We start from the raw sequence: 16,934 nt of genomic DNA, 5'->3' as shown, positions 1-16,934 counted from the left end.
ATAACAAATCAGAAGTTCTAATGTTTTCTTCACATGTGTCACTTTAAAGGCCACTGAGATCAATTTTAGAACAAATTCTATTCAACATCCAGGAGAAGTGAGCTCTTTTGAGGGCACATTTTGCTTTATTTGTCATTGCTCTTAGGGCCCAGCACAATTCCTGGCTCATTGTTCAGGAATGGTTATGAATGAATGAATGAATGGAAGGAAGGAAGGAAGGAAGGTAGACAGACAGACTTGGAATTCGAAGTGGCTCAGCTTCAGTTACCAGGAGTCCTGTCTACATGGCATGTCTTTTCCCTCCATGGTGGTCAACACTGTGACTGAATATGGAGAATAAAGAGTGAAGTTGAGAAGTATCATTCATATCTGAGGAAACTGCCTGTTAGAATTTAGGACGTATGATCAATATTTATGAAGCTCCGAAAGCCCTCTCTAGGGCAGAATGACTCACAGTTCATGAAAAGGTAAAATCATTGTTGCTCTGTAATAGGTATGGATTAAATACCATATGTGTCCATGACAGGTTTCCTCTGTGTGTGTGTGTGTGTGTGTGTGTGTAAGACATTCTTTAGGGAGTAGTAGAGATTTCCTTTTCCAGGGATATGCTCTGTTGGATGCAATTTATCTAACTTGTTAATTAATTAATTAGTTAATTTATGGTTTGGGGAAACCCAGTTATATTCTTTAAGGAACTTTAAAAATTAATATATACTGGACTGTTCTTTCTTCAAAGACATTTTCAATCCCCTTGCTTACATAAAACATAGTTCGTGGCTTGTGCCACGTGAAGAGTCTCTCTGCAGAGCCCTCCACCTTCAGTATTCTGCTTGCCAAAGTGACCAAGGCTGAATTATCCTCATCTGCTCGTTGGTCATTGACATGGCACTCTCCTTGGTGGGTTATAAGGATCGCTGGAAACTGCTGGCTCTGTGAGAAAGAATTATCTCAGGAAGGAGAGAGTAGATCCGTCTTTGGAGAAATGGAAAAGGTGGTAGATTCCTAACTTCACTTAGTCCAGCCTTTCTCAAACGTTCTGGACTTAGGACCCCAAATTATTGATGACCTAAGAGAGCTGACATTTATAAATATTAGCTGTACTGGAAATTAAAATGGAGAAATCTTTGAAATACAAGAATACCCCATTCCATTCATTAGCTATCAGAGCAATGAAATCTTCATGTCCTATAGCTTCTAGAAAGAGACGGTGTAAACTCATGAGAGAATGAAAGTGAAAAAGGCAAATAACATTCCAGTATTATATGAAAATAATTTTAACAGGATGAACCCCCTGGAAGGATCTCAAGAAGCCCCAGAGGTCCCTGGACTACCCTTTCTGAACCACTCAGTCAATTCCACAGGCAAAAGCCCGATCCGTGTCCACTCCTGGAAGAAGCTGTCAACCAAGATGTGAGAGTGACATCTGGCTGGTGAAGATGGAGAAATTTCATTTGGACGGAGGCTCTGTCGGTGACAGCTGGTGGCCCACCAAACTGTGACAAAGCACATACCTTGGTGTGCTGAATGTGAAGGATACGGTGTTTATAAAAATGACCTTTTCACCTCTGAAATATTTGGAACTGGTGACCTTCTCTTCTTGACATGATCCTTGACACAGTGACCCATGTTCCTATGAATTCTTTGCAACGGCCACTTCTGGAAATCATTAGCTCCTGGGTGTGGGTGAAGAATGCCAAGGGGTGGTTCACTTAGGGCTCAGTCCCTGAGTTTCTTAGCAATATTCTTCCGAACTGAGATCTTTCCGTTGCGGCAGGAAGTTCCCGCTGTGTCAAAAACAGGGTGGGAGAAGTCCTTATTCTCTTGGGCGAATACTTACCACTCATTATTTTAAGTATATAAATACACAAATATTTGTTGAATGAATGAAATATGAAGCATGAAAGCAACCGGATGTATGAACCATGGTCTTGAGAAGACAGAACTCTTCCTGGGGCAAAACGGAGGCAGAATCTTCTCTTTCTTCCAGTGAGAGAGGGGAGTAGGGTGAACTCACTCTGGATAGAGATAGGTTCGTCATTTGGACATGGGTCAGGGGACTGGAGGCAAAGTTGGTCATTCCAAGAGCAAGAAAGAAAGGGCACTAAAGGTACTAAAGTAGAAAAAAGGTTCTTTTCTTCACAGTCTCTTTCTTAACTTGTCATGGTCTTTTTTATTTGCTGTCTGATGTCATTTTAAGTAAACAAAAATTAAAATTTTAAATTATTAGCATGAATTATACCATTTATCTTTATATCATGGAATGCCAATTTTAAATGGGGGATAGAAGAGCACTTAACTTGTCTGCAAAATCACTGAAATTATGCAATTTGTTTTTCATACTGCGTACATGCATACGAATTTAATTCTTACCAGAACAGTGGAAACACTTCACAAAACTAACTCAATTGTTTTTATTTCACTTCTTGAGATGTGCACATTCTACCACACTCTGGAAGCAGATGGCTTCCATAACACACTTACCTTATACTCTGAGTCTCGTTAAACACCAACACATGCTGGGCCCGCCAGAATGCTGTGCCCGGGAGGCATTGCCAAAAGCCATGTGTGAATAGGGGAGCAAGGAATGGGGGACACCCATATTGTGCATGCCTCCTCTGCTCACATGCACGCTCTCCCTTGTCCCATGGGACCACACAAGTTCAAGGATAAAAATTTTAAGAATTTCAAGATGGTGACATCTGTGATTTAACCAAGCCAGGGACCCTTCTGAGCAGGTGCCCTGCTTGACGACACAGGACACTCACCCGCAGAGCTGACCTGACTTGGGGTGATGCTCCTGTGCTGAGAATGGGTGCTCACTCTGGCCGGTGGCCTGCTCTTGGCCTTTTGGAACTGCTTGTGTGTTTTTGGAATGCACAAAACATATCAGCAGAACATTGGATGTGTATAATGTATAAATCTATACATCTGTATTGGTGTTTGTGCTCAAAAATGGTTTACTGAGAGGAATACCTGAAAAACCAGGCAAAGGGCACCGTCCCAGAAGACAGCATAAGGAATGAGTCAAGGAGGAGAATCTAGGGGCTGAGGAGATCCCATTGTTTATTTAGCAATGGCTTCCTGACGGGGGTCAGTCCATATCCCCACCCCACCTTCCCCTGATCAGGCCCAGGTGAGCTCTAGCCGGGTAGGTGGGACCTGAGTTGGTGTGAGCCCCTTGACCAATAAGGGGAGAATCTAAGTTGTGTCCATGGAGGGGAGCTGAGGATGAAGCCAGGGGCATCACTGGCTCCTGTCAGATGTCCACAAACAAGAGAGAGACTGAAAACGTGAGTCAAAACGAGAGAAGCCAAATCAAAACAAGAGTTACATGCCATTGAATTTACTATGAGGTAGGTCTTCTTCTTCCCATTTTACAGATGAGGAAATGGACAGCCAGAGAGTGAAGTGACCTGCTGAAGGTCACAGAGCCAGCTGTGGCCAGGTACGTCTATCACCCTGCTCACCTGTAGGTTGCAGCAGGTTGAGCAGAAATACCCCCATGAGGCAGGAACTAATACTGTTATCACCTGCATTTTACAGATGAGGAACCCAAGGTTCAGAAGAAGGTGGTGGTGATGAGAGCTTCTTCTGGACAGACAGTTGGTCATGTGGGCCATGGTTGGGGTAGCTGGGGTCAACGTCTGGAAGCCAGTGGCCACGGCTGCCATGACAGCCAGCATTCTGTTCTGAGTGAGTGCAATTGTCTAAAGTGTTGGAGGATTCTAAGGGATCAAACAGTAATCCCTGGTTTTAGAAATGGGTGGACATACTCTTCAGCTGCCAGACTAGAAATTATAAATTCAATTTACTTTACCTTTCAAAGCAAGTTCAAGGGCATTAAGAATCACTTTACAATGATCTCTTTGGTATTTTCAACATCCCTAAAAGGTAACAAAGCTGCTTCATCTCGTATTTCTATCTGCAGAGCTGAGGAGCAGGGACAAGGCCATCCCACCAGGACTGAGGGAGATGCTGTCTGACTCCAAATCCCCACACCGGCTCTGACACGAGGCTGCATATAAGGCAGCTTCTCACTGTCCTTCCATTTCTTGTTTTACCTCATTTGGTTAAACCACACAAGCTCAGTGCTCGGAACTTCCGTTGTCTTATCTTGAACATCATGTACTGTTCCAGCCCAGCCAGCCACCCAGGAAGGAAGCATTCTGTTCCCATCAGAGAGAGGGCCTGGCCGGCAACATGGCCACGCTGTTGAAAAGCTCTGTAAGTAACATTATCTCTATGGCCTTGCAAAGATCTATCAGGACTGGAGAGTGCACAGTGGTAGAGTTTAATAGTTATCTCTGGTGTGCTTATCTCACAATCAAATATGAAAAGGAAAACCAGAGGCAAGAGAGGGAGGGTGAGGATGAAGGGGGGTGGGGGAGGAAGAGAGGACTCAAGCTTGAGCCTCTTTTCTAATCCATTTTGAGTTTTCCTGAACCCAGTCCTAACTGAACAAATCAGTGTATCAGGCCTTGATCTTTGTCATACTTATTGGGAACCTAAACTGTGCTAATGCTTTATTGTAGTCAACTCGTGGTTCAAATTGCTATTATATGCTTGTCATTCTTAGTATTACTTGAAATATGTTTTTATTATTCGCTCTCTTTTCTTTTTTAACTTTGATAATTTGATTAAGTATTTCATTAAATATGTAGATGTTGCAGTAAGTGCCTTCCTTTGGGCTGGGGGAAAAAAAGGAAATTTGCCTGGCAAGTTCTCAATCTTGTGTTTTTATTTTCCCAAGGCTTCTGGTTTCTCAGAACCTATGCTTTAAACAAGCTGTTTCCTTTTGATTTACACTGCAGAGAATTTTGAGAAGTTCTAAATTAAATGGGTAAAAAAAAAATTTCAAGTGGTGCAAAAATATTAAAAAATGTGCTGTGGAAAAATGCCTGAATCTATTTTACTGAAAAAGTTATGCCAGGAACGAAACTGTGAATTGGGTAGAAAAGACTCCATGCACATTTCTTTCTGCTGTAGGAAATTTTAAAATATCCATTGAATTCTAGACGGTGAGGGTCACGGGAAGCTCGTGGATGATCTGGAACAGCGTGTGTGCCTACTCCTCCCTGGCAGGTGCTTTTCACAGGTATAAAGCAGCACATTTCAAGTAATAGTTTTACTCAGAACACTTGATTCTGGGCAACTGGAAAGCTGTCTGGTTTAGCTCTTCCTCATCCTGTTCGGCTTGAATCCTCTCCCCAAACTAGAGATGGGTTTATTTCTTCTGTTGACATTCAGCACGTGCTTGCTTGGAATTCCTCTGTCCTCTTCTCCCTTGCTCTAGTATCGGATCTTCCTAGTCTCCCGTGGACAGTCTCTGAGAGTGGGAACTAATGTTCCGGCAATAATAGTAGCTGGTGCTTCCCGAAGGTTTGCCCTGAGCTTTTCTATTTATCTTGATCTAAGCTCTTTAGATGTACTATAGCATTTCACCTCCACCATGACCTTGTGAGGTAGTTCTGTGAATCCCCTCGTTTTAAAGTTGAGAAAACTGAGACAGAGAAGTTAAGTAACTTGTAAAAGGTATGGCAGGATTTCAGCCCAGGAAGGCTGCTTCCACAGCATGTGCTCATAACCAAATATGATATCCCCCACCCTGGGTCCCTGGCACAAACAGGGAAAAGGAGTATAATTGTTGAAGGGGGTGAGTCACGAAGGAGGGCACGAGGGAGGCTTGTGGGTTGGAAGTGATCTGTTTCTTGATCCAGATGCTGAATTTGTAGAACTGAATATTTATGCATTTTCATGTGTGTGTATTAGACTTTCCTTATATTAAAATAGAAAAGAGGAAATGGGCAAAAATAAAGAATTAAGGTACATGTATATCACCAGTGGCACATTGAATGCGGGTCTTGCCACTAGGTAGCTTTGGGGTAATGACTTGATCTCCGTCCAAGTCTCAATTTACTCATCTGCAACGGTGGGGAGAAATTATTCCAACTTCACAAGATAGGAATAAATGGTCTACTTCCCATATAGATTCAGAAGTGAAGATAATCTCTTCTTCGATGCCATGATAATAGGGCATCCCAACTGGCTCAGGGAAGGGAGAATTCAGCTTCATAGCTAGTAACCAGGATCCTTCTTCCTAAATAAATAAAGTGTAGGTATTCAAAAGCCATTTTGTTGGCCAGATCAAGGTGGGTTCCTCCTCCAGGTAAAGAGCTCTTCCTTCCACAACAAATTGTACGACCAGATCCAAGGTTAACCAACCTGACACTAATAAATCCACTGGCTTCCCCCTTGAGGAGGTGCAGACATTGGAGAGAGTACATTTTTCCCGTCTCTGGTGTAAATTTTTGTGTTCCAGAAGTAAAAAGCTGAAACGAAAATGAATGGATCTATGTTATTTCCTCGCATTTATGACAAAGGCAGAATTCCAAGGAGAAGCAGGAGAAGAAAGAACAAAGTTAAATTTCCTGGACGATGTGACTGATCCTGTGTCTGCCCGTTGGCTTGATGTGTTTGCAAACCTATAAGGCCGGAAATCTCTGTTCCTGGCTTTCGTACCCTGTCACACAGAGCTAGCCCACGGGCATGTATGCACGATGCCCACCACGGGGACCCTCCGCCGTGCCCTTCCACGCCTGCTGGCCCGCCCGTCTTCACAAAGGCCCACTCTGATTTCACCAATGGTCCGCTCTGCCGGCCACAGTTCTGTCAGAGCAGACAAATTAAACATGTCAGGTGACATATGGAAGAAAAGGGTTTCTGATTTACTGTGGAACTGTTTACGGAGAAGAGTTCTTTCTCTTGGCCTGGTACCTGCTCTCAAGGCTCGATCACATTTCAAGGCGTTGCTGCCATTTACTCCCGAAGTCGAGGATGGTTGCGGCCACGTGGCCGTCTGTGTGCGTAGCCATCTGAATATGGTTGGAAAGCCGCAGCGAGGCTGTTGATGGCACAGGGCAAATGAAGGGAAACTTAAATCTCCCTCCAGCCCTCCCTCGCGTCCTTACTTCGTGATCAGAAGCATCAGGATGGCTGAGTCCCTGGGGGAAAGGACCAAGGGTCACGTCTCAATGAAAAAAAAAAAAAGACATCTTTAGCTTAGCGTGGACGAGTCTGAAAACGTCGTACTGTTTGTTGGGACGTGCGTATAGAAAGCTCTATTTCCTCCCCCTAGTTCTGCTTGCATATAGGACGCCGCCGTGTCTGTTTCTGGGGGTGCAGTCCTTTATAAGAAAGAAAACCCTAGCAGTATGGGAAGGTCAGATCGGGGGTGATCGGCCTCCCTCTAGCTTTTCAAATGTCACAGCCAGATGAAGGATAATTTAAGCAGCCCAGCGCCGGGTGATGGGTCTTGCAGAGCTGCCTGTCTGGTGAACCCGGAGGAAAGCTTAGCCTGGGCCAGGTAATTTACGACAGAAGACAAGCGCAGCTCCCTGCAGGCGGCAGCAGCATCGAGGTCCTCTGAAGAAGCCCTGCTTTACTGGAGAGAGCTGTAAGGCTGAGGACAGGAGAACTTATGGCCTTCCAGTGGCTTTCCCCCTTTCTCCTCTCCTTGTTGTGATTGTTATTTATTATTTGTGGGCAGGGATGAGAGGGTTCACTTTGCCAACTTTTGAACCCTTTCTAAATTCATGGCTTTGAGTTTTGAACCGTCCCTGAACCTTCCTGCATTTGAGTTTCTATTCTTCTAGCATTCTGCAGCTTCCCGTGGTGGACGGAGAAAAGACTCTAGGTTTCTTTTAAAAGGTGGAAATAATTCCTGAAACATCAAATAGCTCTTTTTAAAAAGGCAGCCTGGTTTGATGAGTCAAGTGTAAATGAATTGAAAACATATGCTCCAGATGGCCCCCAGTTTCTGCAGCAAGTTCAGGGCTGACTTACTAATAGGGCTTCGTTGGATTCAGAGCTGAGATGAAATAATGGGCAGGGGATGGGCCTGACACATTAGTTCTCTTGGTTCCTACTGCTTTGTTCCTTATTTAATATAAAATGGGCTTTGGTTGAGCTCTGAAAGCTGGAGAGAAGAGGAGGAGACATTTATAAGCAGTCTTTTGCCAAGTAAGAAATCTGTATTAGGAAATAGAGCATTCTGGCGAAGGATTTAAATTCTTGGTTTAATGGCTGTAACATTAGGAGGCAGAGAGAACTTTGAAATCCGGGCTGTCTAATTCTCCACTCGGTTGAAGCCCTTCTCATCACCTTCATGCCCGCGGCTAATCTGGCGCTTCCTTGCCACCCTTCAAGTCCTGTCCTTAAGAACCCTGAGAGGTTATTTGGGTCTAGTACCTTCTACAGCCAACTGCCTTAGATACGTCCGTTTGAGAGTGTGCCCTGCAGATGCAGGCAGCCTGGGATCACAGAGAGGACAGCCGAGGAGATTCTGGGCTTCCCGTGGTCCCCCGGCCCCCGGACCAGAGGGGCAGCAGAGCAGACGGCTGGGGATCGGGGCACGGGTGCAACAACGTTCATCTGATGCCTACAGATGGCACCCTGGGACGTGTGTTCTGGACAGAGTGGCCCTGAAGCCCCAAACCAGACAGAGCCACGCAAGGAACGGTCACTTCTGCTGCTCACATCCTCCACACGTGTCTGGGAACCCCCTTGCTGGGTTCCGTGGGTCTGCCGCCTTTCCCCACCTGACAAAGAGGGGCTTGCCTTTTGCCACCCACCTTGCGGCGCAGCTGTGGGGCGAATGAGAAGCCCCACCGAGAGCATACGGATCCCTGGTTGCAAGTCAAGCGCCCCTCTGACATCCCAGGCACTGGTGAAACGTGTTTTTAGCGTTAGAGCTCAGGGGACAAGTAGGTACGTTTTGCCTGCAGTGAGCAAGCGGCTCAAAACAGGTTTTCTACTTCTTTGGGGGGAGGACAACACAGTTGTTACGAGTTACTTTGTGATGACAGAATGTGCTGAAAAGGAACTGCCAAGAAAACCCGTTGGCCCAGCCCAGGCCCTGGGGTCCCATGGCCAGCTGGGATTATCTAAAGTGGGCGTCCTTAGAGAAAGCAGGAATTCTCTTCCACCACAGACTGTTGAAACCTCCCCATTCAACTGTTTTAAAAGCTGCAGAGAATTAAAAATAGAAGCTTTTTGGAGGGAGGAGAGGGTCCTTTGGGGGCACTTTGTTTGCTTTGGTTTCTATCTCCCTCCCTGGAATGCAGTGAAAACCTGGAGAAGCCAGCACTCAAAGAAGGCCTTGCAGAGAAACGAAACCCCCTCACGCCAGAATGAAGGGTGAGGAGCCCTTTCTGGGTTCTGGTTTTATAATCAATTCTGTTTATAGTAGGAAAGCAATAGCCCCCTTCTTGAATTCAGCACATGTCGTCTCTTCTGAACGCTGCCCCTCCTTATTCAAACATTATAGGGCCTAGAGCTTCAATAGGTTACTATTAAGCAGCTAATGTTAAATACAGACGAACACTGCCAGTTGAATGGGATGACTGTCACCCCGGTGGTAAAAGTGCCGTTCACGTGAGGGAGGTGATGATTGCAAATGGCAGCCACCAGAGACAAAATGGTTGATTGGACGGGTGGGGGGCAGAATGACTTGCAGGCTCTTCTGAAAGTTCAAGAGAAGGTAGGGGCTGGGGTGGGGGTGGGGATTGAAAGGCAATCTGTAGGCCACTGGGCACTGATTCTAGTCCCTCGGGTCCTAAGAAAATGGGGAAGGGGGAAATGTCTTGGGTCTCAGGGCAGGCTTTGGCTTTTCTCTCTCTCATTGTTGCTCCCTCCGTCTCTGGCTGTCTCTCTCTCTATCTCTCTCTCCCTTTCTCTCTCTCTCTCTCTCTCTCTCACACACACACACACACACACACACACAGAGCCCCATGGCTTATTCTCCTGGCTCAGATTATATAAAACACCAGACTATACTAGTAAAGGAAGAATTCCAAGTGTTACTTCAGAACTATCTGAAATAAAGTTTTTTATGAGGGATCCCAGTGGGTTGTCTGACCCCGGGACTTTCATTCTTTTCTCAGAAATCCCTGTGGGGAGAAGTCCCAATAAAAAGCAGTAAATAAATATAGGGATTTTGAACATGTCGGTTTAAAGAGGGACGTTCCCCACACCATCCCTGCTGTGGCTCCACAGAGAGGCAGGGGCCCCCCTCTATCTCCTTCTTGCTCCTACCCAACCTGGCATGATGCCGTCCTGCAGCAGCCTCCAGGAGGCCGTGAAGAGGGGCCTCTCCTGCTTCGGGAGGCAGAACTCTGAATGGGATCGATTTGTGCCCAGCGGAGGTCTATACAACAGACAAGATGCTGAGGTGGCTACACCTTAGGGCTTAGTTAACATCCCTCCTCTCTACCTCACAAGGGTGATAAGAAAATAAAACAGTTAATTTTTTTGACGGGCGCTCTCACACTCAGGCGACAGGCAAAGCGATATTATGTTTATTATTGTGGTTATTGCCGTGTCCCTGTGTGCTCATCGCTCTCGTCTCACGTCACAGGGGTGAGCACTGTCTCCCCCAGAAGAAACAACAGTACAAGCTGCTAATGAGAAAATTCACGGGGCTACACTAGACAACCACCTCAAATGATCATTTCCCCTAGCACTGATCGTGCTTCATTCCAAAATGAGGAAATCCGAGAACCCGGCTACCTTAAAGATAATGGTGTGGGGCTAGCAAGGGCTGAGATAGACCTAAACGTTTTAATTAACATTTTGAAAAATGCAAAACTTCGCTCATACATGTTTGATTTATACAGACCTGTGCTGTCTGGTTGGCCACTGGCCACACGTGGCTAGTAAAGCCTCTGAAATGTGACTACTTTGAATTAAGATGTGCTGTGAGTGTAAAATACACCCGGGCTTTTGAAAGTTTGTCACTATAAGGAAAAGAAAAAAAGAAGATAAAGTACCTTATTAATTCTTTTATATGTTACATGTTGAAATGATATAATTGCATACACTTATTAAACGTTTTACTAAAATTAATTGTAACTGGCTCTTTTTCTTTTTTAAATACGGCGTAGGGTGGCCCTCCCCTGAAGGGGCTACCAGCAAATAGAAGATGACATACACGGCTGCGTTGGTGGCTTGCGTTGTGTTTCTGTCGGGCAGCCCTGGTATGGACTTTATCAAGTGGGGGGATTGCTGTCTGGAACTCAGCATTTCTTACCCAATTCACAGTACCAGGGCTATGACCGACCTGGACAGACTCTGATGTTACACACAGTGTCAGGAAAAATCGTCAAATACTTTGTGGCAGATGGAAGAGAAGTTGCTGAGTGTCCTTTCTGATGCATCTGTGCATTGATCTCCACTTTTCATTGTTTTCCAGCTTTTTTTTTTTTTTTAATAATTCTACGAGTTGTAGAAAACTGGTGATAATGAAAATGAGTCTTCTCTATAGAAATGCAAATTACTCGTGCCTGGTAGAATGTAGTTGGTCATTGCTCTCTGTATGGATAGACCCTCTTGCCGTTCTATGTACATTTATCTCGGCATACCTTATTGCCCATATATGTGTGATTCCTTGAATTTTGACCCGATGGCAACATCTTGCTTGTTCCCTCATTAACTAATGAGTTAAAAAAAAAAATCTCTGACACAAGTTCTTTTTATATTTGTAGGAGAGTCGTGATTTTATCTTCTTAGACAATCCTAGAGAGTTTAGGAGTTCATAGTCATCAGAATTAACCATTGTGTCTCTCCCTCCTCCCTTCCCCCCCAGCCACTCCTAGGCCCGCATGGTGGGAGTACTGAAACCCTGAGATAGTTTGGAGAATGAGTTTTTCTATAGAAATTGTCTCACCTGACAACCACGTGAACACTACTCGTACATAGAGCAAGGTAAATTGTGGGTTACTCTGAATTTTGTGAGCCAGCCAGGGAATCCTACCACCCAGTGGAATATTCGATTCTAAGAGATAACGTGCTGAGTTCCAAATAATGAAAGAGAAACTTAGCATACAACGCACCGGTAAGGTGTCCATGGTGGATATTGATTAAGCACCCAGTGCATAAAATCCCTGAATTTAATGGCAAACATATACAAAAGAAAGTGGGTTGTTATGGGGCTTTGTCCTCCCCACCTCTTTTTGTTTGCTTGTTTTGCTTTAAAAAACCAGCCTCATTCTTATTTTACCTTATTGTCATTTTATCAATAAGAACTGGTTTCCTTCAAAGCAAGGCATGACAAGATGACCCAGGCACATCTGTATTTATTTCACACGCCCATTTATTTCTGTGAATAGAATTGACCTTAAAAACATGAGCAAACTAAAAATATAAAGTAGGTGATTTCACACACTCCATTCTACAAAATTTGGAAATACTACACTTAGAATGTGTATTGTTTCTTTTCCTTGCTTTTTTTTTTTAAGAAGTTGGCTTTTATTAGCAGAAAGATCATTAAATTTTGTGAGTATTGGCCTCCAGCATTTAAGTTTTTACAGAACACATCAACGTTTACTGGTCTTTCACCAGCGGAGACGCATGATTTTTATGTATGTGTAATTCTGAAAAGGAAACATTCCCTCCACAAACGCAGAACAGCCCACTTATAAAATTTATGTTTGTGGGTTCTTTTCTTACATAAAGCAGCCACCTTGGAGACTTCATTTAAAGTACAATTAAACAATATTCTCGCCTATATAATCTGCCCAAATGTAATTATTTTCTTTTTTGGTTCTTTGCTAAATAACACAGGAGGCTTTGTGGCATGAGGAAATCCCTTGACCTAGGTATTTTCAATACCATAATTTACTTGGTGAAAATGAAAACCAACGTATGCCTTTTTATAATTTTTGGTTGTTTGAAATTAATTCTCGACGTTTAAATTGGCTGTGAGATGCTTTTGTTTTTTTACACTAAGAAATACTTTTTAAAATTGTTAACAAAGAGGAGTATGGATTTATGCAACTATTCACTCCAGAATAAGATAACATCTTTCAAAAAGTTTATTTATTTAAGTGAAAACCTTTGATCAAATTTAAAAGATCTTTCTGGGCTTTTGACGTATGTTATAAAAGAGTTTTGCTATATCTTAATTCTCAATAAAATGGGGAAGAAATGCTGGCATATTACATCTCCTTTCATTATTCAAAAATAATAGAACACTATACTTTAAAAATAAAACCCAGGTTTCATTTGCATGGAAAATTTGTTTCTTATGGAAGAGATTTAGCCCGGAATCATTTGCTACAGAAAGGAATTATTTTATGCTTTAGTTTCGTTCTTTATCTGGGATTTCTCTAACTGGTATTGTTCTCCCAAGCTGATTTTACCTGTTTTTTCTCTCTGAAAGAGTTTGTTACATTGGTGACCGACAGTGAAATAAACGGATGGATACAAAGACATAGATCCTTTCTGGAAAGCAAAGAATTGGGGAATCATTTCCAGAAAATAGATTTCTTTTGTATTAAACTGATAACATTTAAAAGGTAATAGAGGGTGATGTCTTTGTTGTCTGCTGTGTATTTGGGGCTAAAAAAGCTTTGGAAACAAAAAGTTACTATTTATCACATACGACCATACTAATTATCAATACTATCGCTCGCATAAAGAATATCACAGACTCTTTATGACATATGGCTTTTTTTGTCAGGAGATTCTCCATTGTTAACATGTCCATAATTCATGTGAAAAGTAGCTAAGAAGGGAGTAAATTCAGGAGATAGAGAAGTACTTCGGGTATTCGTCATAGGAAATCCAGGCAATCCATGAAATGCCTGTAGTTGTTGGGCAAAGTTTTGTATTTGTTTTTATCTTAGACAAGGGATCTTTCTTAACATTTCAAAAGTATCCCTGACTATCCCCCTTCGGAAAAGCTTCAGAATGCTTTGCTAGCAGGATTGCAAAAGCAACTGCTTATCTCTATAACATCCAGATGAAAATGGAAGATTTTAAGAGCATCTTGTTACTTTATCCATATGACGCCCAACTCAATCCAGAGACTGTACTTTTCATATGGATTTTTGGCAGTGTGTAACCTTAAAAAGATATAGTTCTTTAAATAACGTGCCACCTCAGACTCCTTTTGTCCAAACTCAGGGCCCCTTTCTGTTGAGCATCATACTGCTTGTCTCCTGTCCCATCTTTCCCAGCTTCTCCCTGTGAATTAACCAAAGAAAACCTCAGGGTACTGCCGACCGACAGAGGCGTGGGTAATTTGGACCCCATGGGTAGAAATGCAGTACTGTGATCCATTTAAGCATGTGATCAATAGATGTTCCTACAATGGGTCTGTGTCAGGAATAAGTTATTAAACGAAGAGTGTGTTGTCGATAAGGGGTTTCATTAATTTAGAAATTCAGGACTCCAGTATTTTTTACAATAACATGAGTGAGAAAGTGATGAATCATTTGCAATCAACCGCGATGAAGACGATATTGCAAACTCTATTTTTGCTGGTACTATTCCAGAACTTTATCCACAATTGATTCCAATTTCTCATTCTTCAAAGTTTTCCCTATATCCTGAAAGAAAGGCATAGTTTAACCTGCAGGAGAGCAGGAGTTGAAGGAAATTGCAAAGCAACATCTGAATAATGAACATCTTGCCAGGAAAATGTGTCTGATCTCCAAGGAAAGGGTGTTGGAAGAGATGCGAGATGGCAGGGTTATTTTCTCTGACATGATTTGGAATTCTTTGACAGCACTATCTCCCCGTTTATGAAGCACAGAGAAGTATCTAGAGAAGCGAGGATGTCCTGGAGACATGATCGGAAGGAGAACTGCAGACAAGGAAATTGTTCAAACCAGCTCACTGTTCATCTCGGTATTTTCAGAGTTTTTCTCTGCATCTCATGCTAATGACAAGCCTGTACCAAAGACAGACCTTTTCCAGATGCTTCGGTGAATTTACTGGGTTTTTTATCCTCCTACAGATAATAATAAATAACTACAATTTAAAAAGCATTTCATTTTCATAATAATCATTTAAAGTTGCCATCATCATCATAATAATTGTTATTACGCTGATTTTTATAAATAAGAATACTGAGGTTCAGACTTTTTTTAATCCTCCAAGTAATAGGTGGAGAGGCAGGGATTTTTAAGTACAAATCATCAAACCTCAAATCCCCTGCTTTTCTCCCTCCTTTTGGAATGACACTGGGGTAGAAAAAGATATTAATCTCTTAATAATTGCATTTGCTTTTTTGAGTAAAAATTGGAAGAAATGTAATATGCCATTTAAAATACTTTTATGTTTATAGACTTATACAATATTCATACTGTTTTGCAATATTTAAGAGAGGAGGAAGTATAATTCTTCACCATAAAAATAAACTAATACCATCGGGCTAGGAGTTGCCAGCAACCAAAGCGTCCTGATTGCTTCCATACACTGTTGGGCGCATGGATGAAAGTTTGGCGACTGGAAGGGGTGAGACCAGCACAGCATAGGTTTCTCTGTAAATCCCCACCATCCCTCCAGGGTGCACCAGGGCCCTTCCTCCTCCTCTTGATTTGTTCCCCTCCCCTGATGATTTGCTATTCCATCCAGAGCAAATCCGAAGAGAAAGTCAGGGTCTCCCCGCCATGCTGTGCACTTGGCTTCAGACGGCCTCACCAGATTACCTTTCAGCTGAATTCAAAGACGAAAATCAGAAAACCAAACCAAAACAAACCTTTACAGCCGTGTTTACCTCAAGGACTGGGCTCCCTTTCCAACACAGAACGGCTTCTCCCTGCTATGGGATTGTTCTTCAACAACAGATGGGTCTATAAGTGAAAAGAGACCTCTTCATTTGTCTGGTGGCGTGTGGACTTCTTCAAATGCACATGTGGTTCTGAGGGCCGTGGAGGGACCACACGACATTAATGCAATTTCCTCTTTGATGGGCCCCCTCTCTACCAGCCCTGATGTTCAGGCATCCACATTCAAGATGCAGGCCTCCATCAGATCAGCATGAGTGCCACGGAGCTTTGTGGAGCTTCGCCAAAGTAATAGGCCAGCATTTGGGAGAAGCTAGTGATGATGCGTTTTCAATTTCATGCCATCTGTCCCCAGATTTCTTTCACTACAGGGCTGGTCACTGGCTTTGAAGAATAGTCAGAATGCCAGGGCCCTGGAATGCTCTGTATGGAGCAGTTGAAAGGACAGGAGACCCTGTAAGTAAGTAAGTAGGCGAGGTGGGTCCTCGCCATAGGGAAGTGGACAGAGACTGCTGCTCCCATTAAGAGATGTACTTGAAAGTCCTAACGAAAGCAGTGTCAACCTTCAACAGCTGGCTGTGTGTCTGAGAGGCTGGGCAGGAGATGTCATGTTGCTTCCTAGGTGAGAGACAGACCACAGGCCACCAAGGAAGAAGGGGTAAAAGACTGGCTGGCATTCTTCTCAGCCGGGAACATTCTTCCTTCTTGGGAGAATAGAGTCTTACCACCTATTGTTGAAACGAAACTCCCTCCAACCCCTTTCTCTAGCAAGATCTCACCATTCCAATAAGAGCCTAAACTGGAAAACAAAAAACAAGGGGAGAAAATGGCTTTTTTTGGCCAGTGAGTCAGAGGTTTTTGGTTTTTTTTTATGGTGGATTATTTCACACAAGCCCTTGAATGATTATTTTCTTTGCTCCCAGGCAATCCGGATTAATTGATACAATAAAGGTCTGGAAGCCCTAAAATGTTGGTTTAATTCCCAACTCTGACACAAAAGAAGCTAAACGACTTGCAGGAGAATATGTTGAAAAATCAACAACAATTTTCCTATCTGCATATAGTGTTGGAGTGCCCCTGGGACTCTGTGTGGCATTCAAAAAAACTGTGTTCCAAATGCTAATTATTCACCAGTTGGCATTCCAGATCGTGTCTCTTGACATCAGTAAGTTGATTGCTAACAGGATGATAATACTGGTTTAACTTTTTAAATGTGGGTTTCAAAAGTATAAGTTTTCAAAGTTGCCAGAGAAACAGAATATTGAATGGAGAAAAAAAACCGTAGGCAAGAATCAGGATGTCAACTAGTTCGTTTTGCAATGAGAAAACCAGGGCCCAGCGAGGTTAGCGACCTGGTCAAGGCCA

This window comes from Neomonachus schauinslandi, chromosome 12 (assembly GCF_002201575.2).
Source record: "Neomonachus schauinslandi chromosome 12, ASM220157v2, whole genome shotgun sequence".
Classification (NCBI taxonomy): Eukaryota; Metazoa; Chordata; class Mammalia; order Carnivora; family Phocidae; genus Neomonachus; species Neomonachus schauinslandi.
The sequence above is the reverse complement of the archived record's forward strand: the minus strand, read 5'-3'. Positions refer to the sequence as shown.